The following is a 23,630-nucleotide window of genomic DNA, read 5'->3' as shown; positions in this document are numbered from 1 at the left end:
TCTACTAACTGTTTTGCTCTCTGGAGTCCTAATTAATATGCGTAAGTCTCAACCAAAAAGCTGCGTTAGCGCTCCAACCGTGGAACCCCACTTTAACCCGCTCTCTCCCTTTGCTGCGTCCCATTGGCAAAGAGCGGGCCGTGCTTCGCAGATGGTGCTTTTATTGAAATCTCTCTGTGATGAGCACTCTAGGAAATGGGTCAGAAATACGTGGTAAAAGAGGCAAAGAGTTTACTTCTGGCCTTCACCTTTGGGGGCGTAGGGGCCCCCCACCCCCGTGACTCTGGGAGTCATGATGTGGCTGGCATACACTGAGTGGCTGCCTTTGGGAAGCAGAAGTGGCTTGGCTGCCAAGGTTTCATCCTGGTGTGTGAGTGTTTTCCAAGCAAAAAGCCAGTGTTTTGCTTATTCAGCAACCAAAGCAGACTGACGTGTGCTATGTTACTCGTGACCATTTGGTAGTTATGAGTAAATGACTAGGAGGCCAGGAGAAGACAGTTTTCCTGAGAGGGGAGCAGGCAGGCATTCCCCGACCACTGTCTGGGGCGGGGAGGGACTGTAGGAGAGACTCCCCATCTCAAGGCTTACACTGGTCAGTACTGAGTGCTTGGTGAAAGGGAGAATTCAGCGAAGGTTCACCTGGTTATTTAGTACTTGGTTGGCACTTTCTCCTTGGTGACGATGGAAGAGGTGTGTTTGCCCATTTACTGAGCACCTGTCCTGTGCCAGGCCTATCGTGGGCAGACAGTTGTTATCTCTCTTTTACAGAGAAGAAAATTGAGGCCTAGAGATTGAGTCATTGTCTCCAGGGTGAAATGGCTAGTCAGTAAATGGAGCTGGGAAACCCTTAAGCAGTCAAGATAGAAAATAGACGTTCTAGGTGTCTACCAAGACCTATTTCAGTGGCTTTGTAGAGAACGTCGGAGACTTCGCTTTCGTGGTACCTTCTAATTTTGGTCTCATGAAATAGAGGTGCCTAAGTTCCCGAGTGGCTTAGTTTTCATTATGTTCACATTCCTGGCATTTCTTAAGTATGATACTTAAATATACTGTTTTCCCCATGCTTTCTAAGGTTTGGTTATGGGTTTTCAGTTTCAAATGCGGGAACTTATTTGGGCCTCATTTAGGAACTGCATTTACCCTGCTGTGCGTAAGTCACTTTGAGGTATCGGGTTGTTATCTGAATTGTGAGGTGGAGAAACTAATCCTCTTTGAGAAAGAGGTAAACAAGGCTGTCACTCTTAAGGTAGGAAGAGACAGTTCATAGGAAGTAACATAGGACATTCACCCTAGCAATATAAGCAAAGCCACTCAAAATATCCAGTGAATATACACAGGGTCCAGCGCCTGTTCGTGCCCAGCAGCGTGCTGGGCCCTGGGCGTGTGCAGGTGAACCACCCTGCCCTCAAGAACTACACGGTCTAAATTTTCTTAAGGGGGCTGACAACCACGTGTGGGTCCTGCATCAGAGGCTCACGTGTCTTAACATATGCAGGTGATGTGTTCGGTCCTTTCTGATGGCGTAGAAATGTTTGGCCGAATGAAGAAATGAGTGAAAGTGCGGAACGTAGATTCGTAATCAAGACCTCTGTCGTAATACGAGTAGTTACCAGTTGTCAGTGTTCCTACAATGTGCAAGCCCTGTTCATGCTGTTATTTAATGCTTACATTCACCCTACCTACCATTATTGTTAACCTCTCCCCTCCCCCCCCCAACAGTTAAGACTTTGCCCAAGGTCACACCAACAGTAATTCATGGGTTTGGGAATTAATCGCAAATTAGTGGATTTGGGGATTAATCCTCATTTCTATGACATCTCTGTGCATACCAGTCAGACTTCATCTGCATTTGCTCGCTCTCCATGTGAGTTTTAGTTTTTTATCTATGTTCTTTTGGGCATCTTCCTCCATGCTGATGACTACAGGTTATCAGTCTTTAATAAATGCTGGCAGGACTTACACACGGAGGACCTCTGTGGGCAGGGCTGGAGGTCCCATCTTGTTCATTGGCTCTCAGTGTGAGAATGCAAGTGCATGACTTCTCTGAAATATTGAAAGCTGGTAAGTTTAATAGGAAGTGCTTCTTTATATAGCAGCTGCTAAACTCGGTTGTAGTCTTAAAGAAAAACTACTCTCAGGGGCGGTTTCAGTAAAATCAGGGTTGGTCCTGCGCATTGCTTAAGGTAAAGAAAATGTGCTTTGTTTGTCCCTGATCTCTTGAGACAAAACAACAAAAGGTGAACAAGCCTTCCATTGATACCAGTGTCCCATGTAGGATTCTGGGCTCTGTGGCCCAACCCTGTGCCCCAGTCCAGAGTTACTTGGGGTGAGCTTTTGAGGACAGAATCAGCAAAGGTCAGTGAATGAAGCATATATTTGCCTGCAAAGAGAGAAGGAAACTTCTTGTTTGTTGTACTCACACTCTTTCTAAAACAAACCTATTAGTGGGCTATTCCAAGCTAATGCCGTTTGCCTTCTATGTACAACTTCAGGGTATAAAAAGCATTGTCCATAGCTACTATCTAATAAACCCTCAGTCTCATAGCATTCTCTCTGACAGATGAATAAACCAGGGCTCAGAGACGAGACTGAAGATGGGAGGGAAATTAGGCAGGGATTTGAATTTCCAGGTCTCCTGACTCCTAGCCCAGGCTCTTAGCGGTCTGCTCTCCAGACAGCTGTGGAAGCTGCTTTTACTGGTGGGGGTGGGGAGAGCTCTTTCGTTCATGCCTCTAGAAATTGCTTCCAAGTGGGAGGGGTGGACAGTAAACCTGGGTTTAGGAACCTCCAGTGCTAGCCAGTATGCTGTGTCTCACAAGACATGCCGTGATGCTACACAAGGCCACAGCAGGCCTCCCTGATGTTGGGCTAAGAGCCTTTCATTAGCATTCGTGGACATTCAGACACTATCCAGACCGTTGCCTTCATGTCTGTGAGTCAAGGGAGCCTCAGAGGTGGTTTCCATTTACATAACCTAGTTATTTGGGGACTAGAGCCAGACCTTGGCCTTAGCCATTCCCGCATGTATCATTTAAGCCTGAGTAAGTGATGGGTGAGTGATCACTTTGCACCGAAGCCTCAGTTTCCTCAATTGTCAAATGACATCGTTTTGAGATAATGCACGTGAGACACTCCTCAGGTGACTTCATTACTGGTGAAGTGTGGCCCTGTGAATGGCAAGGCAGACCAGTCACATTCGTCAGCATTCCTCCTGTGGGGTGGAGAGGAAGGAGGTGAGGAGCATTCCTGGGTGGAGAGATGGGCAGGTTCTCTCCACTCTGGACCAGTGGCGACATTTGGCTTGAGGAGGAAGATGTTTTCTTGCGTAGGTTAGTTGCAGTCCTCCTGCGGTCTGGTGTGTGTCACACAGGTCACTGAACCCTCCTGCATCTCAGTTCGCCCCCGGGGATTGTACCTACCTCTTAGTGAGTCAGTACCTGTAAAGTGCTTATAATAGTGACTGGCGTGGTAAGTGCTCAATAAATGATTATTTTTATCCTCATCGCGTTTTCTATTTGTTATTATTGGATCAGGCCTTTGAATATGTAACTGTGAGGACAAGACTTGCTAGACACATTTTGGAAGGGTGGGTGATGAAGTCAGATGACGGAGTCAACCGTGTGCCTTCGAGGCCTGGACAGTGGAGGCACAGAGGGGACCGGAGGGAGGACTAGGGCGGCCTGAAACACTTTGACCATGGGGGGTTATGGCCAAAGCCGACTTAATCTGAAGTAGACCCTCAGCGCAGTTTTGCTGTATACTCAGCCCGTGGCGGGGGCTGCTCTGAAGTGACCAGCGCTGCCCCCTCTGACTCAGGCCAGCCCAGTGGGCTCTGCCCTTGCAGCCTCATGGTCCGTGTTTACTCGTGTCACTGCTGATTCTTTGTGTCCATCCCCTCCACCCGCCCTCGGCCACGCCCCCTCCATCGGTGCCTCAGAGCCAGGACAGCGTTGGCACTTTGGGTTCCGCTGGGCCTCTGGGGCAAGAAGCCACATTCTCTGTCACATACTAAATGCAGGTATTCGATCGCGGTAGTTTGTGGGGAGGTGCAGGGAGAAGCATTTATGCCTTGGCCCTGCCTGGGACAGAGCGTGGCAGCCAGGTTGTGTGCTTTGCTGATTAGAGCCTGAAGCACGGAGACCACAAGGAATTCGGTTTGGGTTTGGAGGCAAGCCCCTTCAAGTGAAAAGGATCTGTCCTTGGATTTGCATCTCTGTGCCTCGTGATGGCTTTTCAGCATCAGTAGGATGAGCCTTAATTAGTTGTGGGGCATTGGTCGGGTCAGACCTGGAGGCCCTTGTTCCCACTGGGTCTGAACAGGCTCACGTGGGCCCAGAGCACATCCTGAGCAGCCTTGCATCGTGGCGCCGTTTGTGGTCACTTATGTAAGAACAGAATTTCAGTGCCAAGGCTATGGTATAATTTTCCCAAGAGAGCTGGAATATATGTCTCTTTGATAAGGCAGCACCCAGTTTAGCCACCCAGAAACTAGGAAAACAAAATCAGAACCTCATATGCCAGGGAGGTAAAGCCCAAAAAACAATTGCCTTTTGGTACCGACTCTTCCAGAAAGCGGAGTTGGCTCAGTCGAGCGAGGCCCTCCCTTCCCCCCGACGCGCTCTGGATGAAGATGTAAGCTCCTTGCCTTACGAATGCAGCCTGGCTGTCTTGTGTTTCTGGAGCGTTGTGCTTAGGGCCTAGGGCAAGCATGGCCGTGTCCCCGCCACGCCCAGCCCAGCACCTGCCACCATGACTGTGCCGTTGTGGAATAAACTTGACAGAGCTGCGAGGGGCCTTCAGGACCACCTCGTCCAACTCCTCCTCCTATGCATGAGGAGGCCGAGGCCAGAACACTCCAGAATGTTAGGCTCCTTTGTTGTAAGTAACAGGTTCAAATACCCACAGCTAATTCAGGCAAAATGAGGGTTTATCGGAAGGACTCATGGGGGTATTTAATGGAACATCAGTAGAAGAAAATGAGGGTGTCCTCTTCTGGGGACCTGGCAGAAGATGGCAGACCCGGCCCTCCATGCCCTAAGCTCTGGTCCCCATACCAGCCGAATCTGCGGGAGGATCGGATTGGCCCAGCTTGGGTCAAGCAGTCCCTTTGGCCAGCTGGTGGTGTTTCCTGATGTGCAGGGCTAAGTCCTCCCTTCAGCAGGGATGGGGTGGGCGGGTGATGGGGTAGTCCTCAGAAAAGGGTAAGAAGAGAGGGAAGCACCTCTCTATCCGCCGGACCACACCCGGAGCTAGGCTCTGGGTCTTCTGGCCTCGTCGTCTTCGTCCTTTGGAGTGAGAGCTGAGTGGCGAAGACACTACCCCACGGTCGTCAGGAGAGCCGGTGGGGAAGGTGAGGCAGCCACGCACCCGGGGCCGTGGGAGGATGTTAGGGTCTCTGCCCTCCTCCCTGCAGCCTCCCCTCCGCTTGACCTCACTGTCCCTTGGTCATGTGGGACACTTTGAAGGGCTGCGGTCAGAGCACTGTGCTGCCGGCTTGTGGCTTTCCTGACAGAGTCGACAAAGACCCGCGGGCCACGGGGTGTGGTCAGAGCAGAAACTCCCCATTGCCGTTTCAACCCACAGTGAGGACACGATGCTCAGAAATAACCTTCCTAGGTCCTGGGGGTGATGGATGACTCGGCGGGGAAACAGGCTCCATTTGGGAGGTTTTCTGATTTGATCAGTTTTCTCCCAGTGTCAAACAGCAGAAAACGCTTCAAAGTCTGACGAGGGCCGACAGCTTTCCTTCCGTTAGGTGGCTGCTTCGCTGACCAAGCTCCACACAAAATACACTTTGAGCGTCTTCATTGTTTTGAAACGTGGGGAGTCTCCCTCTATGTTTCATTAATCATGTTTTTATGAAGCCCGTTTCCTTTTCCTTGTAATGTTTATTCACATTAATAGCACTTACATAAAATTAGATACTCCTTATTTCCACAAAGTGCAAATCAAAATAAGTGTTCACTGCTGGTCCGGCAGCTGCTGCCGCTTTAATAATAGTAATATTTCTCACGGTAGTGCAAGCGAACGACCGCACGGCCTCCCTGTAGATGTGACGGTGCCAAGTCATCTGCCGCCGTCGCCGTCCCCAGGCTTCTGCATTTTGTGTGTAAGAGTTTGAACAAATTCAGAATCCACCAGTAGGACAATTAAGCACCTACGCTATGCTGGGTGCCACGCTGGGTGCCACGCTGGGTGCCCTACGCACATCATCTCGTTTAACGTCATCCTTCCAGCAGCTCTGCGGGGCTGGGGCGCTCTCCCCATTTCACAGATGGTGAGCTGGGCTTAGAAAGGATTCGGCCCAATCCATACCTCAGACTTGTTCTCAAGAAAAATGCTCGATGTCGCGAACATCATGGCAGTGGGATCAAACCATCAGGATCTTGGCTTCAGCTGAAGCCTGAGACATTTGGGTCAGAGTTGAGTCAGAACTTCCTGACAGGGAATTAAATGCCAGCTGCATGGCCACGGAAGCAGCATTTTTTCCCCTCTGATTTTAGGATCATTTTGTCATTGACTGACTGATGAACTAAATTATGTACTTATTCATGGTCATACATGTCTTCGCTTTAGTAGATTGAGATTGTAAGAACTTCAGGTCCCTGGATGCCCCCACTTTTCTTTTTCTTACCTACTTGGCACTCACAAACTTGACAAAAATAATGAGGATTATAGTGGAACTGCATTTGATTTATAATTGTTGAGGGCACAGCTGGTAAAGGTTTTCCAAATACTGCTGTCTGCATTTCTGACTTCAGTTGTATGCCTACTGAGGACGCAGAACAATTGGAAAAACCCTCGGTGACTAAACTTCCCGAAGGTCACGCCACAGGTTTGTGGCAGACCCGGATCCCGAGCCAGATTCTGGATCTGCCCCGTTGGCATCTGCGGCCTGCAGTCTTTCTCTGGCTTGGCCGTTTCAGGGGCAGTGAGAACGCCCACTTTTTTGAGCCCTGGCCCTGCGCTGCCTCCTTTATGTAGGTTATTTCTAACGCTCATGTCACCCAGCCGGTATGTGATGGACCAGGGATCAAGCCTAGTTCTGGGGGCTCCATAGCCTGCAACCCCCCTTCCACTTCCCTTCCCCTGGGAGTCACATCAGTGTTACTTTCCTGATGGAAACACACACACACACGTGCGCGCGCGCGCACACACACACACACACACACACACACACAAATAAGACAGTGGAAAAGGAAGGCATTTTTCCCTCCTGATTTGTTTCCTTTAAGTTGGGTGGGAGGCATTTAAATTTAGGTAATGCGTGTCTGTGGTCTGGGCAGCCATTTATTTCATGAGGTGCTATTGGAGGGGTTAATGAGAGCATTGGTGTTTCAAAGAGCTGGCCTCCGATTTTCCTTTACAAATGGTTAAGATGCGAATCACTTGATGTTATTAGCACTTGCCCTCACTCAGTTCACCCTCCAGAGTCGTCATGACAATTTACACACAACATTCTGTGAGGCAATAGAGCCACCATTTCCTCATTTGACAAGACGAGAAAACGGTCTCAAAAGTTACGATGACTTATCAAAGGTCACAAGACTGGAAAAGGAGCACACACACACGCGCGCGTGCACACACACACATACACACTCAGAATAAGTCCGATGTGAAAAACAGAGTTATGCGATATTTGGTCAAGTAATTTTTAACTTAAAGAATACCTTTGGAATAATAATATAAAAAACCATGGCAGGGTTAGAAACGTGACAGATGAGGTGGACAGCAGCAAACTACCAACACCGTAGACGAGCCCTGGATCTCGTCAGGCTCCGCCTGGATGAGCAACTTAATGTGAAAATGAGAAATGACAGAGCTTCGAGGTAGATTACATGCTTATGATCAACATTTAAATATGATGCTAGGAGATGTGGAAGAAACTGACGACTGTAGAAATTGATGAGGAAACATACGAAGAGATTCACAAATCAACAAAAGGGAACATTGCGAGAGGCTGGCTGTCTGGGAGACGGTGTCATACTAGCTGCCCCTCCACTGAGAGTTGGCCGAAACAGGGAATTTATCCTGTGTAGAAAGCAGGAGACTTTGTATGGCTGCTTCGTTAAATATAGATGTCAAAAGAGAAACCTACAGAAATGTCGATATTAAGAAATGACCAAGGATTCTTCCTTCCACCCCTGAAATCAGTTGATATGCTGATGACTCACAAATTCTCAAGCTAAATGGCCTTTTATTTTCCTCCCACCCTTCCAATAAATGCGATCACTAAGATTCACTCTTTTTCAAGAGTTGATTTGCTCTGTTGCTTTTTCAGACAATTTGATTTTTTAAATTTAAATGAAATTCGATGTCTCCTTTTTTGATTTTTTAAATAAAAAAATAATTTAAAAACCATTTTATTACTGGATAATTTTGTGGTACTTTGCACCGTTGGCGTCCCTCGTGCGCACACACGTCCCTTTCGTAATCCCTTTTTTCTCAGTAGCTCAACCCAGTGCTTGTTCTCTTGGGGTGTGTTTACCTTTTACACATACAGAAAAGTCGAGAGAGCAGTGTGAATTGCCAGGCACCGGCCAACCAGCTTCAACAGTGATGGCTTTGGCCAGTCTTGTGTTCCTCTCTACCCCCGCCCCTCATTCTTTTATCTCAGACATTGTTTTATCTCGTCCATAAATATTTTATGGACTTGAAAATAAAAAACGACTGAACCACATACCGTGATCTTATCAAAAAAACGAACACTTGCTCATCTCATCAGTCAATGTTCAGTTCCCCGGTTGCCTATTTTTTTTTTTAATGATTTGTTCCAATCAGGATCCAGATGAGATCTTTATGTTGGAGTTGACCGATACATATTTAAAATCTCTTAAATCTCCGGTACCCCCTCTTTTTTCTTGTCCCCCCCCCCCTTGTAATTTGTTGTAGAAATGGGTTGTTAGTCCTGAGTTTCCAAGTCTGGATAGTTTTGATTGCATCTTTCTGGTGTCACGTAACGTGCTATATGATCTGTTCCTAACAATTTTTTTCATATGAAAAATAAAAGGGATTTTGTTTACAACACAGTATTCCTTTTGTAAAAAAAAAACTAGGATAAGCATAAAAAAGAAAATTCAAAAGTCATTCCTTATCCTACCAGCTAGAGATAGCCACCGCTCTCACTTTGCATATTTCTTCCAGGTGGATCCATATTCTGCTTATTTTCACTGAACACACCACGAACATTTTCCATATGAAAAAGCCTTCAGTGATGTTCGCTAAGGTGTGTTGCTGTACGAATGGCATGTCCCTCCTCCCCTTAAGTTGCCCCAAAGGAGGACCCATGGCTGTGAGAAAACAGTGACTATTTGAATATCTGTTATCATCTGCACGCTTGTTGATAGATTCCTAGGAGTAGAATTATTGAGTCAAAAGCCAGGCGTATTTATAAATGTCTGGCATATTTGTCATCTTGCCAGATTCTCCTGGAAAGCTTGTCTGTGCGTGTGGCACCCCCAGGCCTGGGCAGCCTGTGAAAGGGTTTTCCCACAGGGACGGCTTTGAGTAAGGACTTGACTTAAAAGTTGCTCCAAAGGAAAACCAGGTGGACTTTGGGTGTGCTGGTGTGCTGGTGTGCTAGAAGGTGCTGTGAGTCGAGGCGGGGAAAGGAATGAGCGTGGGTGTTTGCAGACAGCTGAGCAGCGTGGCGAGCTGAGAGCCGCTGTCGTCTCAGTGTCACGGGGACGTGGGCAGCTCCGCCTGGTCAGCCCACCAGCCGCTCAGCGGCGACTTCCCACCAGGGAGATCAGTTTGTTAAAGCCTGTGCCTAGAACATTTACTAGGAAGAGGGAGGGTGCGTAGTCATCAGACACGGAGTCTGTGGGACGCCTGGCCAGGGTGTCGCCTGGCCTGGCCAGCGCTGGGCAGCTCCTCTGCTTTCATTTCCCCTGCTAACTCCAGAGGACGTTTCTTCCAGTGAGAGACTCCTTTAGGTTAGTAGATTGTCTTTTGCAGAGCCAAGTAGAGCCACATCATCTGCACGTGGTTGTGAGTTAGCTAGTTAGAGTGTTTCCTGCTTAACACTTGGTTGAGAAGTGGGTTGTGGGGGGGATGTTTTGAAGAGGGAGCCCCTCTACAAGTGAGGCCAGCCAAGGCCAAGCGAAGGAGGAGAAGGCGTCAAAAGCAGTTCGAACTTCTTTTTTATGAGAGTTGGCACATTTTTCTTTAGAAGCCAAGTCATTTTTCAGATGTCCCCCAGTTGGCCCTTGGCTAGGGAGAGCCCAGTCTCTTTGTCAAGTGAGTTTGTCGTATTGTGTGTTTGTAAGGAGGTTTTCCCAGCTAACCTGGAAACCAGCGCGTTCTCTTGGTTCCTGAGGCATCGAGAGGCCCATTCCTGAGGCTGAGATTTCCCCCAAGGATGTGGGGCGGCTGCTCCTCTGCGGCCTGCAGGTGGTGGCTTTCTGGAGCACTTTTCCAATGTGATCTGAGCTTACAGTCCGGATGGACTCTTGGTAGAATGTTCTGGGTTCCATGCTGAGTGTTTTACATGTGGAATCTTACTGGAGAGTAAACGATATTCACTTCATTTTGCAGATGAGACAGTTGAATGTAGAGAGATCCAGTGACCTAAGCCCGGTTTGCAGGCAGCAGGGAAGACGGAGGCTGTGTCTCTAAGGCCCCTGGTCTTTCCGGGGTGGTCTTTGCCCGTTTGATACCCTTCTTCATCCTCTTTGCCCCTTTAAGACTTCTCGTTTTCCCCTAGGCTTCCGGGACATTCTTCTCCCCACCCCACCACGATGGCCCTGGCTTAGGACCTGTATCTTCCTTACCAGAGTCTGCTTTCAGCTCACTTGCTTGGGTGAAAATCTCACCCGTGGTAAGGCATTGCAAGCGTCATGGTCCCAGATCCATGTGCGCTTCTGACGGCGCATGGCGTCCTGACCCAGCATAGCCGGGGTGTCCAGGCCGCGTGGGGACGCAAGCGGGACGGGGTTATAGGTGTTGAGCGTAGAGATCCCCTCACACCTTCCAGTGCAGCTGGCTGTCTCCCCGTGTTTCAGGCCAGTGAACCCTGAGAAACTGCCAAGGTAAAGGTGTTGCATAATTTAGTCTTTCAGGAGGCGGAGCCTCTGGTCCCACGTTACGCATCATGGAAACAGACTCAGAGGTGCCAGGCGCTCCACACATATTGTATCATTCAATCCTCACAGCAGATCTGCGATGTAACACGACTTCAGCTGAGGAGCCTGTGGCTTGGTGGTGGGCAGTCTCCTGGCTCGGGTTATACTCCTGAAAGATAAGCGCCAAGGTCCACGCCGAGGTCTGCCTCCAGCTCCCCGCTCCCAGCCGCTCTGCTTGTGGTTCTGACCCACGATCTCACAATTACTGCGAAGTCGAGCCTGCTCATGGTGCTAGACACGGTGGGCGCTTTACCCACGCTCACTCTTACAAGCATGAGTAATGGGCAGGAACTTGACATCGTGACTCTTGAATCATACATCCACTGCGGGGAGCAGCATGGCCTTCCTGGTGCCTCGCGCCTACCCAGGCATGCTGTGGGTGGTGGACGTGCTTTCCCCTGGAGCTGTCATTCAAGTCGAGTACCAAATTCACTTCCTGCTGTAATTCATCATGTCACTTGACTTGATGACTTAGTTTTTACCTGGTAGTACCTCTGCAACCATGTGGCAGTACTAAATCATGCTAAATATTGGTTAGGAAAAAAAAACACACACCACTCCTTAACACCCCTCTTCCCCCAAAAATAAACCTCATATTTTACAGTGAAATCTTCTGGAAATGTTTTAGCATTCATTACCATGCTTGAAGAAGCATTCAGGAGCCATTATAATATCATAATAGCCACAATTTATAAAGCTTCTCTTTGGAGCCTAGTACTGTATTAAGTTCTTCACATATTTCTAATCCTTAAAACCACTTGGCAAGAGTTTCTCCATTTTGTAGGGGGAGAATAAGATGTTCAGAGAAGATCGGTGAGTGTCCACAGTGCACAGCTGGTATACGGCGGAGCCAAGTTTCAAACCAGATCGCTTCTGCTCTTTGAAGTCACCTCATCGCCTTTGGCATTCTAGCCAGTTAAAAAAAAAAGGTTGACATGGAATGAAAATTCACATCTTTAAATTCATAGTTTAAAAATACATGTACACGTGTACATTTTACGCATGGAGTACAAGAGTATGAATTCCACCAGTATTATTCATCAGATATTTAATTTCTGCTCGTGATCTTCCCCCTAGAAACGTAAGTGGCGTGAAGGGAGGTAGGTGTGCTCCACACCCAGCATAAATTGTTACCCAGGGTGAGTTAATTTGTGTTTATTTCTGAAGCGGCAGTGGTTGCTTCCTGAGGGCCTAACCTTGTTTGACTCTCTTGTTATGGGATAAATTGCTATGTTCGTCTGTCTGCTAACTCAGAGAGGTCCGAGTGGCTTTTCGTTCCCTGGGAAGGTCCCCTCGGCCTTGGAACCACCCATTCTTTCTCATGGCCGTGTGAAGCTTGGAAAACAGCAAATTTTGTGGGGTCACTCCCTTCTCCAACCAGCTCAGCCTTTTCCCGTAGAACCAACTGTGCTGAGATGTTGCTTTCGAGTTTTGCATAACTGTTTCGAGGGCAGGACTTTGCCTTATTTATTTGTTAAAGCCTGGGAGCCAGTAGAATGAACCCCGTTTGCATGAACAAATGAATACACACGCATGCGTGCACACGCGCGTGCACGCGCACACACACACACAAAAACGCAGTGTGTATGTGTGGGATAAGGCGGGGGGGGGTGGGGAGGTGGTTGAATTTTGGCAAAAGTGAACCATGGAAGAATTGGGAATATGGAGAGTCTAGGAGAAGTATTGTCTGTAGGACTGACCAGGAAAGCCAAGGGTAGGAATTTCAGCACTTCTAAGAGTTCAAGGGAAATAATGTAAACTTGGCATTTCAGAGCCAGAAAGAGTCTTAGAGACAGTAGAGCTCAAACACCTCATTTTCCAGATGACTGAGATTTCTCATCAGGATGAGTTTGCAGCCACCGCCCAATCAGGGCACAGACCCAGACAGATCTCTTTTAAATTCGCGCTTTTATTGATTGAAACACTTACCGATCATTGCATTGTGTTTTATGTTTTAAGTAATTGATTTTGTGTTTAAGCTCTGAGATGGTTTTGTTGGGAAGGAAAAGCAATTTAGAAAATTCCAGAAACTGATCCGAAGGCTCACTGCCTTCACGTGGCAGAGCACCGCCCCATGCCGACCCCGGGAACAGCCACACTTGCCGTCCGCGCTCCGTCCTCTTCCCCACCGGCATTCTTAGTTATCGTCCCTGTGGCCCCTTTGCTCTGTTCACGACTACTTGTCAGTCTGCTGACTCTTAGAACTTGCTCTCCACAAAGACCGAAAATATCTGTCCACATCTTTTCCGCAGCACAGTCCTTTCACAGATGAAAAGGTTCCTGGCATCTTACATTTGTCTAGTGCCTTACAGTTGACAAAGAATTTCTGTGTATTAGAAGAGCCCATAGCTCAGGGAAGATAACTTGGTTAAAAATCTCACAGAGCGAGTCCTGGTTAAGTGTTGTTGATTCCTGGTGAGATGGCTAAGGTGCCCATGGCTCTTTCCATGACAAAGACCATATTTTTTCCCTTTAGAAATCTCCATGATGAAGCCTCTGACTGTATTTGTTAAGCTAGAATTCTGTGAACTTGAGGATTCATTTCCCACTCTCTCCCGGGGAGCCCATACAGTGCCAAGGTTGGGGGATAGGTGCTCCTAGGTCCTCGGGTGTTTCTCTCCTCTGCCCTGACCCCTGTCAGGCCGGCAGCTCCGATCCTGGAGCAGCAGAAAGAGCTGAGCAGCAGCCGTCCTGGGGGAAGCTCCAGGGAGGTCGGTGACGCGTTGGAGACACGAGCTGGCCAGAGCAAGGGCAGGCGTGAGCCCCGCTGTGGCTGGGAGGCGGGGGCCGTCCTCACTCTGCGGCTGGGGAAACCCGGTCCCGGAGATGTCGTGCTCAGAAGGTGGTGGGACCAAGGCCACTGCTGCCCAGCACGCACACCGTCCACCACGCCCCATCGCGTGCTTCTGATAGCAGAACTGAAAAAAATTCCAGTTTTTGTGCACGACCAGCTGGCATCATGGGAGATGTTGCAGAGTGTTTCCTGGGGTTGCCGTGGGCACCGAAGCTATTTGGGACTAGTAGGATAATGATCTTTATTTTCTCGACGCACTTGTGTCGCTGGCTGCTTTTCCTGGAACGTTTCCTGCCCGCATGGCACTCCGAGCGGCTAATTTTCGTTGAGTGCTTGCTGTGGCAGACACCGTTCTCACTTAAGTGCGTCCACTCATTTAAACCTCTCAATCATCCTTTAAGGTAGGTGCTGTTCCGTGCCTGCCACTTACTAACTGCTATTTTGGTTAAGTCACTTAACCTCTCTGCGCCTGAGGTGCCCGCTCCTAGCGTCAACTGTAAGTGGCTTCGTTCTCAACTGTAGTTACTTATACTGCCCTAGTGCATGAGGCTGCCGTGAGGCCGAGGCGAGTGGATGAAATGAAGCATCGTGAACTCCTCAGGTGGTCTGATCCCCGGGGAGCGGGCCAGGTCAGCCCTCTGAGCCTGTTTCTTCATCTGTGAAACAGGTATGATAGTAATGAAAGGCCAAAATGAGATCATGGCTTCTGGGCACCTTAGGCTCTGCACTGGGACTCAGTAAATACTCAATATCAGTGGTAGCTGTAAACTCTTACCATCCCCTTGGGGAACTGGTTTTCACCCTTTTATGTGTAGATTAGATTATAGGATCAAGGGGTCCTGTTGTAAGGCTGGCCACTGGCTACTCTGTTCAAACTTAGGAGAGAAATTTGAAAGGGAGAAATTTCAGCTCTGAGGTAGAGGAAAGTTCAAAGATCATTATAAAAACCAAAGGAAATACAAGAAAACAGGCGTTCCAGAGCTATTGGAGAGGCCGTGGGGGTTCTGCCAGGCGTTAGTACTTTCATCTTTGTGGGATGGAAGGAAGCCTTCCTTCCACTGTCCCTCCAGACACAACTAGCTTTTATTTCCTGGTGGGACTGTATTTCTGTTTTAGTTCAGGCTGCTAAAACAAAATACTGTTGACATGGTGGTTTGTAAACGACAGGAATTTGTTTCTGACAGTTCTGCGCACTGCAAGGCCAAGGTCAGGGAGCCAGCACGGTGGGATTCTGGTGAGATCTCCTTTCCGGGTTGTGGACTGCAGCCTCCTTGTATCCTCACATTCGGAAGGGGCGAGGGAGCTCTCTGGGGTCCCTTTATAAGGGCACAAGTCTCTTCCTGAGAGCTGCACACTCATGACATAATCACCTCCCAAAGCCCTCACTTGGGAGGTTAACGTTTCAACATAGGAACGTGGGATGGTGGGGGAAGGGGATACAAACCCTCAGCCCACTGCAGTAACATTTTTCGTGTGTGTTAATTAGCATGGACATGTTAGGATTTGATTGTCTGGGGAGGACTAGCATGCTTAATAAGCATTCAGAATTTATAATTTATAACGGGTTATGATACACTCTCTTTGGAGTGTGTTTATATTTGTTACACAGTGAAGACATTTCTGGGAAAAAAGGACAACATGTTGCATTGATTATCCATGAGGAATCAGAGGCAGGTGGTATAGGAAATGAACCCAATTGCCAGTTAATATAGGAGTTATCTCAGTTGGTATTTCAATAATCTTTTTGAAACATGCATCATTCATTTAGAGTTAAAATGATAGTCGTATTAACTAGATGCTAAAGCAAACTTTAAGAACGTAATTTAAGTTGGAGAACATGTGAACACCTTTGACAATATTTTGGACTCGATCCTGTTCTTTCATACCAGCCTGTGCCGTTATTTCTCGCTGTTGACTGGTCAAGCCTTTTTTTATTTGTTCACACAAGTTCTGGAATGAGCTTGTCTGGCTGCTTATTTTTTTGTCACTTCCTATTGTAGAGGTTCTCAAAGTGCGGACTTGGGGTCCGTGGTGGTCCCAAGATCCTTTCAGGGGTCTCTGTGAGGTCAAAACTCTTTCCATAATGATACAAAGGCTGTTTTTGCCTTTTTCACTCTTAGTCTGTTGAAAATGTGTAGTGTTTTCCAGAGGCTGCATGGTGCGTGATGGTGTGAGCCTCTGGCAGCTGGTTAATTTTGTGTGCTTGAGCGTGGAAAGTTTTCTCAGTTTTATTTTCTCTTGCAGCCTTTATCAATAGGTATTACCCACTTTCAACAGTGACAAACCTTTGAGATCTCCTAATTTTTTAAGAATGTGCAGGGGTCCTGAGACCAAAGCTTGAGATCCATTGCTCTGTTGCGCAGAGCCCTCCGCAGCAGACAGGCTGCCTCGTGGGCCACGGGCCGGCTGGTGGAGAAGTCCCCACACATCAGGGGTCTGGTCTCATCTGAGGTGCCCGTCCTGGGCACAGAGCATCCGAGCTGTTTCTCGCAGCAGGGACACTGGACGGGGCAGCCACCCTGACCTCCCTGTCCTGTACAGACCTCCACGCCTTTCCCTTTCCTTCATTCCAGGGGGCCTTTGCCTCCTGTGGACGCGCATCATGTCTGGTTGAGGCACAGCATCTTTTTTTGTGAAATGCATAATTAACACATAAAGAATTTGAAAACAAAAGGACGAGGGCGTAGTGGAGCTGGATTCCTTCTGGCAGCTGTTTGGCAAGTTGTTTTCAGAATGAAAATAGGAATTGAGGAGTTAGCGATTTTCTTCAGAAATCTAGTGATTCATCCATGAGATGAAATGTTGGACATTGCAGCTTTCCTGGTGATTTTCATGATAGCACTTCAGGATTCTTCCATTGTGTGACTCCGTCCTGGTCTACGTGGTAGAATTTTAATGGCACTAACTGCTTTTCCAGACTCTTCTTTCTTCCTCCTCCTCTCGGTGGTTTGCCATGAAACCATCCCTCCACCCCTTTTCTTCTGGTCTGAAATCCTTCCTTCCTCTGACAGACATTAGAGGTGTGGACTACAGGGTTCCGTGTCAGCCTCCCTCTGATGAGAAGGAGAGATGGTTTGGGACCTGCACAAAGCCCCATTGGTTTCTGACAACTCGTGATCCTCCTCAGTGAAGCCTCACCAAGGTTGGACGCACAAACCTGTGCCCTTGGCATACGTCAGGGCGCCCGGCGCCTTCCACTTTTGTGACTGATATACAGGCCTATGTCTAGACTAAAATCTGCAGGATAAACAGGCCTGTGTCTAGACTAAAATCTGCAGGGTATACGGCCTGTGTCTAGACTAAAATCCGTCTTGCTGGTATAGTATTTATACTATTCGGTGCCTAGTTAAAGAGCATGTGTGCTTCATTAAGTATTCATTGAATGAATACATCAATCAGTGACCTCTTTCTCCCAGTGGGGTCAGCTGGAGACAAGGGGAGCCCCCTCAGAGTGATATTTGTTCAGCAGCTGGGTCGTCAGAGAAAGAGACAGCTACCACCAGGACTCCACGTCCCTTCTCTTGCCCCAAGCAATTCTGCTCTGGCCCTAAATTTGCTTACCTCATTCAGCCAAACAAGGGCCCTGTGGGGGTGAGCTCACCGTTTGTGGAGAAGGCAGGTTGGTGACATGTTTTCACCTGACATGCCCCACTGAGCTCTCACCATCTTACCTGGAGAAATTACCACTGTCTCCCGCCCAGCTACGCTTAGAACTCCTCGCAGGGAGAAAACTGTGTTCTTCTCCATCTAGCGACTCTACAAGTATATTTCAGTGCTGCATTTACATTTGTGCCCAGAGCGAGCACTGGTCTGGCTGGCATACGCCCTTGTTCGGGGCCAGTTCCAGGCAGTTACAGCAGAGTGTCCGTACGCCCTCCAGCGTGTGGCTTCCTCTCTGTTTGCCTGAGTTCCTTACTGCAGGGCCTCCCAGCGTCTCCTCCCAGCCTAGCGCTCGTCATGTAAACAATCAGATCACAGCACAGCCCTGGAAGGAATGAGTGTGCATGTATGTTGCTGGAGGCGCTGGCCCGCTGCCAGGCCTTTCTCATTAGCCCGGCAGTACTAGTGAGTTGGTCTGATAAGCACCTTGGGGAGACCTTGACCCTGAAGAGATAAGATAGGACCTAGGAGGAGGTCTTAGTGGCTGTTGTTTCTGGATGACTGTAGATCAGGGAGGAGCAGATCCTACAGCCTCTGCCACCGCTTGGGCCATAGTATCTTCAGGGGGAAGAAGGAGATGTTTGTATTTCTGTGGTTCTTGCCCATTTCTGGGGGTCGGTTGGGATATGCCCCCCCCCCCAACACACACACACTTTATTCCTCTTTCTGATCCTGGTGGCATTGTGTGCAGCCGTCCTCGTTAACCAATGAGTACATTCGAGGCTCTGCACAGAGCTTTAGTGTAAGTGGGAGAGCCGGGACTTAAATTCGCTTCTCTTGACCCTCAACTTGGTTCTCTTTCTGTTACCCCAGGACTGAAAGCCGGGCGCGGGAGGGGGGCGGGCAGACATTGCCTGTTGGGGGCAGGGGAGGGGGACGCTCTGGCCGCTGGGTGAGTGATTCCCTGGAGCTGGCTCTGTGAGTTAAGTTTGCTGCCATATGTTTAGTTGCTGATGGCTTCTATGTGGGTGATTTTTCCAGGAGAATGTAACTGTTTTTGTTTGTTTTTTAAGAGCCAGTGATTTCCTATTAGAAACATTGTGGACTTTGATAAACAGACAAGCTGTGCATTTTTCCTTCGCATTGGCTGTTAAAAAAAAAAGTCATCATCTTCGGTAACATTCTTCAAGCCACCCACAGGGCATTTTTCAAGCCCCTTAAAGTAAGAAGGAAGCGCCCCATAATAGTCCATTTATTGCATTATTAATTTCAGTCAGCTGCTATTTAATTATTGATATTTTATTGAAGGCTGGTTTGGCCAACAGAAGCAAGCAGCTCGTCTGGGAAGAGATCCTTTTGTTCCTCTGAGTCGGGCTTGAGTGCTGTTTTTGCTGTTTTCTTGTGGTGAGATGTGAGGGGATTTTCGCCTCTAACTGGAAATGTTTTGATAAAGAAATAGTTCCTCTTTAGAGTTCCGTGGTGGCTCCATTGGTGTTTTAACATTGCCTCAGCTCTTCTTTTGGGTCTCATGTGTGGTATGGGTGCAGAATAAAATTCCCCGTTCTGACTCTTGGCATCTTTTACTGAAGATGCAAATAACAACTTTTGGGGGTTTGATAACTAATAACGAGGCGAGGGCGGTCAGAAGTGCTGTGTTTCCTGTCGGTGGCCTTCACCAGGCCTCTCCCAGAACATGAGAGTGTGGCAGGTTCTCTGACTCCTTCTGTCTCACCTGACACCATGCTGACACGTCACTCATCCTGCCTCACTCTTCTTAGTTCTTCCTCTTCAGTGCCGAACCTGGCCACGTGTTAGTTCCCTTAGGCTATTGCTCTCTCCTTATGCAGCTTGCGTTGAATGTGTTTCATAGACTTAGGCCCACGTTTCTCAAACCATGATGTGCATTCATGTCACCTGGGGAGTCTGTTAAAATGCCGATTCAGACCGAGTAGGTTTTGGGTAAGACGCAACAGTCTGCATTTCTAACAGGCTCTCGCGTGATGCCGCTGCTGGTCCGCAGCCCATACCATGACTAGCAAGGATGGGAAGCGTTGATCGACCGCCGTGCACGCGCACACGCATCTTTAACTTTGCCTTCTTCTCCCGTACGTTAAGTGTGAGGCTGGCATCATTGCCGGAGGTTGCTTGATCATTCTTTTCGCACATTTATCTCGGGTCATACATGGGGGAGGCCTGCTTCTTTTCAGAGGGCTGCTTCCCGAGGATTCTTTCTGCAGCGTTTTAATCCCAGATGTCCGTTTCCGGTGGGCAGCGATCGGAGTTGAGTCGTCTCCACTGCATGCAGCTCGCCCCTGTCCTAGACCTCGCTCCCCAAGTCCCACTTGAAAATTTCATTTCCTAGTGACCGTTTTTCATCATCATACTTCAATAAGGTGCCTGGGGTTTTCACTTTATTTTTTAACATCCTGAAAACTAATTGCAAGTCATTGGGCCGAGTCAGCAGCACCATCGAAGAAATAATAGTTTCCAATGTAATACTTGTACCAAACTCTTGTTGAGGCTCAGCTTGCAGGGTCGTTACCCCTGATATATTCACAGATCTTCCTTATGAGATGCGTTTCCCAGCTGACCTCTGGCTGTCTTTCGTGGGCCAGAGAGCCCCAAGAGTCACCAGTGGGGTGCGGTGGGGAACATGTCGCTAGCAGAAAGGCAAAGTCAGACCCAGAACCTCCCTTCCAGATCTTTATTTCCATGTGGGTGGTTGTCCACCTTCCAAACACTGTCGATTTCTGGGTTGGATCACAGTTTTTCCATATGCCAAGGTACGTGAATGGGGAAATTCCTAGCATCCGCTTTGCCAGTTTTCGGCAGAAGTAAATGTGACCAACCTTAAGTTTGAAGCTCATGGACCTGAGTTTGGATCCTGGCTCGTTGCGCACTGTCGATTGATTTACTGCCCCTCTGTGCCTGAGTTTCTTTGAGCCTCACTTTCTCCATCTGTAAAATAGGGCCCACACACTGACCTTGTCGAATGATAGGCCGAGATGACATAGTGCCTGGCGGAGGGTCTGCTGCATGCCAGGGGTCCAGTTAGTGGCCACTCTGGTGGTGATGAAGGTGATCAGTGTCATCAGATGAAGATAAAGGGGACACAGGCTGAGATAACAGTGTGGGGACGATGCCGCTCATGGGAGGGGAGGAAGGAATGGACCGGAAGCGTGGTTAGCTAGCGCGCTGGACTCCAGTTCGCCCCGAGCGGTGGCGAGAATAGATCACCCATCTTTATGTTTCTCGCGTGAGTGACAAGGCAGTGTGACCAAAGAGAATTTTGGAAGGCGAATGAGCAGAGGAAGGCGGTGAAGGAAAGGAGAAAGGCTTGCTCCCAGGGGGAGGAGTGGAGATCCGGTGTGTAGTTGGTAATCTAAGGGAAGGTTTATTAACGAAGTACTTCGCTGATGGGGTGATCGTTCTTAGTCACGTTGCTATTTTATGTCAGTCAGTGGGGAGACGTTGATATTTGAGAGAGATGCCCGGTTTTCCCAGAGTCTAAAAAGGAATTATTTTTTTGTTGATGTTGTGGTATAAAAAGTACTTGAATACGGTACAGGGATGCCAAAAGTGTGAAAGGCACCTGCACGTACTAGATCTTATATTCATTTAGTGTCTTGTGTCCTCCAAACAGTTAAATAAAAGTTTATTTCCGTCACAGCCAGAAGTCATTTTTAAGCCGTCGGAGTGGTTACGAGGAACTGTGGAAAAATATCAAGATAATGGAAGTTCTGTTCAGATTTGGTTTCTCTTCTGGCTTAAAAGTAGGGAAACGGACCGAATGCCTTCTCTCCTGAGCTCCAGCCGAATGTGAGTGGCGCCCAGGCGCGGCGTTTGGGAGGGAGGCTGTCTGCAGAACGCGGCGGCGGCACCGGAGCAGGTGACAGCCTCCGTCACATGCTTCTCCATTGCCATTACCCGGAGCGCGGGCTTGATACGCCTGACTTCTGTTACCTGGAAATGAAGGTGTAACTCTTTCCACGTGGGCCTCGGTAGCTTTCCGCGCTTTTCGGGGTACTGTCCACTCTCCTTAGCAGCCGCACCCAGAGTCCTCTGCCCTGCGGCCCACCCGTCATGCTGTTCACGGTCCCTTGCCTTCCCCCTTAGCAGGTGGTCACCACTCATCTTCCTGGGCAGAGCTCATGTCACTGTCTTGAGGAGGCCCTTCCTAACTGTTGTCCCCTGGTCCTATCCTGGTGCACACCGGGCCCAGAACCCACGAGCTTCGTGGGACCCACTCGTGGCTGTGGATGCCTTGTGTGGCCTCAGCTTCTGTGAGGCAGCCCCGTGCTTGTCACACGGTGGGCCCTCCAGATATGTCGCTGAGTGAATAAGTACCTCTGCCAGTCTGGGAGAGACATTCGTTCTATCAGTGTGATCAGCGAGAATGTTGGTCTGTCGTGATTGTGACCATTGCGATTCTGTTTCAGGATGGGAAATGCCCTGCCATACTTAGGTTTTATACCATAATAGCCTGTTTATTGTAGAAATAAAGAAAAAGATAAAATCATCCATAATCCTATGACCTGACTATGATAAAATTAACATTCCGGTATATAATTTTTCGGAAAATAATTTTTTTGGTAACCCAGTTGGTTGGGATGAGCGGAGGGCTTAGGCGGTGAGTGGTAGATATCAAGGTAGTCGAAATAACATGTTTAAATGTAGTTTCCACTTGAGGTTTGAGAGCCAGTTTTGCAAAACAGAACATGGTTTGGCCTCTGAACAAAAGTTCACCATGAAAGATTGAACTGTTTTGTGCCAGAATCTTGATGAATGTTATTATTGCTGGTTCTTTCTGTAATGTGAATACATTTTCCTTAGACAATTCATCACTTTATTGTGTTCTCCTTTTCAAAAGCATTCTTCTCTAGCTGCCATAGATTCTTAGGTTTTTATACAAAAATATTTCTGAAGAATCTTTTATAAATATGAAAATTGTGTTTGTCACACTGCGTGTGCCTTCAAGACTGCTGGCGTGTTCGTGGGCTTCTCTTCCCAGTAAGAAAATTAATAAAGATCGTCCTTTAACCCGGAAGAGGTGACGAGGGAAGTAGAAAGTAAGTTAGGGTGGAATTAGCTAGGGCAGCAGGCTTCCTATTCTACTGTTAGCCGTTTGGAAGGAAAAACGCCAGAGTATTTTTTTGTTAATAAGACAAAAGTTCTTTTGCATTCTGGAATACTTCCTAAAGCATTGCTATTGTTGAATTCCATTTTGCATTTGGAATTATGAATTTGTTTAAGTGTTGAAGTAAAACTAGTTCTTCGTATTATGTTTTTGGACAGTGGACAAATAACAGCAACGTAAACTAACCTAGAATAAGATAATCACAGAAACTAGTGTAAAAGTGGTCATTTAGCTTGAAATGGGATTGAATATTCAGAAAGTGCAGGTGGGGTGGATGGGTTTGAAGGCCAAGTGGGGTTTCCTTCCTCAGCGGGGGTTAAGGGAACAAGAGTGTTTCAGTGAACCCGCCCACGATGGTCCACACGTCGAGTGTCTTCAGTGCAAGCTCCTTGGAAAGGAAGAGCAGTAGCAGGAAGTTGCACAAGCAGCTCTGACAAATCGGCTGGTTTCATCAAAGTCGAACGAAAAATCCCAGACAGTGGTTCTTAAATTTTTACTTTATGATCCAACGTGCAGTAAACAGAGAAGCCTCAAAGAGAAGTTTTGCTCTTGGATTTGAAATGGTGGCCACAGTAATGTCTTCTGTTCTCCGCCTTAGCCTTATAATTTAGTGTACTCTGTCGCACTGTCTGTGAACTTAGTGGTTCTGAGAAAACAGACCTAGACCTTGGAAGTTGTCAAGGGCGCGCTCTGTGACTCTTGGGCACTAGGCCTTCTTCCCGCCCTCCAGCTGTTAGGGATTCTGATCATTCTTTCACTTGATGTGCACATTGTGTGTGTGTGGGGGGGTGCGTCTGTGCATTGGTTTGTGTGTATATGTATTTTAAAATGCCTTTCTGGTCCTTATCAATATTATTAATAATAGTAGCCACACAGTCTGGAGGATTTGACATCTCCTGACTGGCACCAGTCTCTGTGCTAAATTATTTGCATATTTCTCATAATAACCTGATGTTGGTGAGCATCCTGTTATATT

The 23,630-nt window shown here is 48.0% G+C and overlaps 1 protein-coding gene and 1 long non-coding RNA gene across 5 annotated transcripts in view; both read left to right on the top strand.

Annotated features, from left to right (window-relative positions):
• The window catches only part of ASAP1 (ArfGAP with SH3 domain, ankyrin repeat and PH domain 1), a 265,358-nt gene that overhangs the window by 60,520 nt on the left and 181,208 nt on the right, over nt 1-23,630 (top strand). The window lies entirely within an intron of this gene.
• LOC118612017 lies at nt 429-18,432 on the top strand. The gene is made up of 3 exons (XR_004954669.1): nt 429-440; nt 7,610-7,615; nt 11,958-18,432. It is a non-coding gene; the product is annotated as an uncharacterized LOC118612017 (long non-coding RNA).

Source organism: Rousettus aegyptiacus, unplaced genomic scaffold (assembly GCF_014176215.1).
Source record: "Rousettus aegyptiacus isolate mRouAeg1 unplaced genomic scaffold, mRouAeg1.p scaffold_m13_p_15, whole genome shotgun sequence".
Classification (NCBI taxonomy): Eukaryota; Metazoa; Chordata; class Mammalia; order Chiroptera; family Pteropodidae; genus Rousettus; species Rousettus aegyptiacus.
Note: the sequence above shows the minus strand (reverse complement) of the source record. Positions and strands in the feature narration are given on the sequence as shown.